The 3,153-nt window shown below is 33.0% G+C and overlaps 1 pseudogene; it reads left to right on the plus strand.

Annotated features, from left to right (window-relative positions):
• Positions 1-893: 893 nt before the first annotated feature.
• On the plus strand, positions 894-1,937 carry LOC131383241 (histone-lysine N-methyltransferase SETMAR-like; annotated as a pseudogene).
• Positions 1,938-3,153: the final 1,216 nt, after the last annotated feature.

Consider the following 3,153-nt stretch of genomic DNA (forward strand, 5'->3'; position numbering starts at 1 on the left):
AAACATAGTTTTGTTTTTTTTTGCATATGACATGATCTTACATGTTCATATTTTGCATACGAGATCTACTCTCTGGAGCTCCTTTTTGCTTCAAGGTTGCTTGGTGAAGTTCTATTTAACTTTCAGGGTACCACTGTTACAAATTTGGAAGTCTTTTTTTAAATTTTTATGTAAAATATATATATTTTAAAAAGTTTCTGTGCTTATTGCAGGAGATTTGCTTAATACAAAAAAAGAAAAAACATCATTGTTTCATAATTCATAAAGAGCTATTGCATTTGTTTACAACCTTTCAGATCTGTTTATGCATGTACATTTAAAAAAAAAATCAACATAGTAATCCTGTTATTGTTATTCTTTAATCTGATTTTTTACTCTTTAAACAATATATTGTGACCATATTTTTTGGTCAATAAATACAAATATACATAGTTACTTTAATTTATCTATGGTGTTAAGTTATTGGCCAATTTCTAAATTATCTAAGTGATTATTAATTAATACGTATTTAAATTTTTCACATTCTGTCACTATTGAAAACAACGTATATTCTTGTATATGATTTTACACACTTGCCAAATAATGTCTCAGATGTTTATAACACTTGCTTTTCAGTCAATAAATGTTTTTAAATTAATCATTTGATTCTAGAAGTTTTAGATAAACATTAAGAATATGAAGATAGGAAAAAGAATTTCCTTACACCCAACAACAAGTTTCCTCTGTTACTAGGTGAGTGCAAAAATAATTGCAGGTTTTGCATTGTTGGAATTTAATGTTTGATATTGGAATACATTCTTAAATGAATGTGGTTATGTTATACATCATTTAATGAGCAATTCTTGCTTTATGTTTTTTGCTAATGGCATATTATTTGCTGTTTATTTTAGACTATGGAAATAATGTCAGACAAAAAGCAAATTCAAGTGATTTTTTTATTTCAGTTCAAAATGGGTCTTTATTAAAGCAGCAGAGACAACTTACAATGCCAACAATGCATTTGGCCCAGGAACCTGCTAATGAACCTACACTGCAGTGGTGGTTCAAGGAGGTTTTTAAAGGAGAGGAGAGCCTTGAAGATGAGGAGCATAGTGGCCGGCCATTGGAAGTTCACAACGACTAATTGAGAGTAATCATGGAATCTGATCCTCTTACAACTACACGAGAAGTTATTGAGGAACTCAACATAGACCATTCTATGATCTTTTTGCATTTAAAGCAAATTGGAAAGGTGAAAAAGCTTGATAAGTGCGTGCCTCATGAGCTGACTGAACATAAAAAAAAATCATAGTTTTTGAAGTGTCATGTTCTCTTATTCTACGCAACAACAATGAACCATTTCTCGATCTGACTGTGACATGTGATGAAAAATGGATTTTATACTACAACCAGCGATGACTAGCTCAGTGAGCGGACCGAGAAGAAGATCTAAAGCACTTCCCAAGGCCAAACTTGCACAAAAGAAAGGTCATGGTCACTGTTTGGTGGTCTGCTGATGGTCTGATCCACTAGAGGTTTCTGAATCCTGGCGAAACCATTACATCTGAGAAGTATGCTCAGCAAATCAAGGAGATGCACCAAAAACTGCAATGCCTGCAGCTGGCTTTGGTTAGAAAGGGCCCAATTCTTCTCCATGACAACACCCGACTGCATCTCTCACAAAAAACGCTTCAAAAGTTGAACAAATTGGGCTACGAAGTTTCGCCTCATCTGCCGTATTCTCCTGACCTCTTGTCAACTTACTACCATTTCTTAAAGCATCTCAACAACTTTTTGCCAGGAAAATGCTTCCACACCAGCAGGATGCAAAAGAAAAAAAAAATGCTTTCCAAGAGTTTGTCGAATCCCAAAGCATGGATTTTTACACTACAGGAATGAACAAAGTTATTTCTCTTTGGCCAAAATGTGTTGATTGTAATGGTTCCTATTTTGATTAATAAAGATGTGTTTGAGTCTAGTTATAATAATTTTAAATTCATGGTGCAAAACCACAATTCCTTTTGCACCAACCTATTGAGAGCTTACATTAGAATAGCATATTTGTTACCATTACTGAATCAATATTGGTACATTATTATTAACAAAAATCCGTACTTCATTCAGACTTTCTTAATTTTTACCTAATGTCTTTTAGTTGTTGTTGTTCTAGGAGCTTATGCAGGATACTATATTACATGTAGTTATTCTGCCTTTAGGCTCCTCTTGGTTGTGACTGTTTTTCAGACATTGTTTTTGGATGGCTTAGGAGTTTTGAGAAATACTGGTCAGGTATTTTCTACAACATCTCTCAATGGGATTCGTCTGATGTTTTTCTCATGATCAGACAGAGTTTTTGTATTTTGGGGAAAAGACCATGAAAGGAAAGTGCCTTTCATCAAAGCGTATATACTAACAATATGAATTATTGCACTTAATGTTAACTTCAATCACCTAGGCGGGGTCTGTTATCCAATTTCTCCTCTGAAAGGTTACATTTTTACTACATATTGATAAATTATAATTGTATATATTTATAAGGTGAAAAGTGATGTTCTGATTTTCTAATACAATGTGGAAAAATTAAATTAGGATAATTAATGCATCCATTGCATCAAATATTTAATATTTTTGTGATGACGAACTTTTTCCTTCTTTCCATTCTATACCTTTTGTAAGAAGGTTATTACACATTGCCCATGCTTAAAGAGTAGGCAGTTGTACTAATTTACGGTCCCACCGACAGTGTACATGTATACCAATTAGTACAGCCATTATGAAAAATGGAATGGAGGCTCCTCAAGAAGGTAAAAATAGAACTACCATGTGATTTAGCAATCCCACCTCTGGGAATCTATGCAAAAGAAAGAAAATCAGTATATTGAAGAGATATTTGCATCCTCATGTTTATTGCAGCACTATTCACAACAGCCAAAATACGATATCCACTTAAATGTCTATCAACAGAAGAATGGATAAAGAAAATGTAGAATATATAGACAATGGAATATTACTTAGCTCAAAAAAGAATGAAATCTTTTCATTTGTGGCAACATGAATGCAACTAGAAAACATTACATTAAGTAAAAGAAGCCAGGCACAGAAACACAAATATCATATGTTCTCACTTATATGTGGGAGTTAAAAATGGGTCTCATGAAGGTATTTAAATAGAAT

Source organism: Hylobates moloch, unplaced genomic scaffold, assembly GCF_009828535.3.
Source record: "Hylobates moloch isolate HMO894 unplaced genomic scaffold, HMol_V3 SCAFFOLD_4, whole genome shotgun sequence".
Classification (NCBI taxonomy): Eukaryota; Metazoa; Chordata; class Mammalia; order Primates; family Hylobatidae; genus Hylobates; species Hylobates moloch.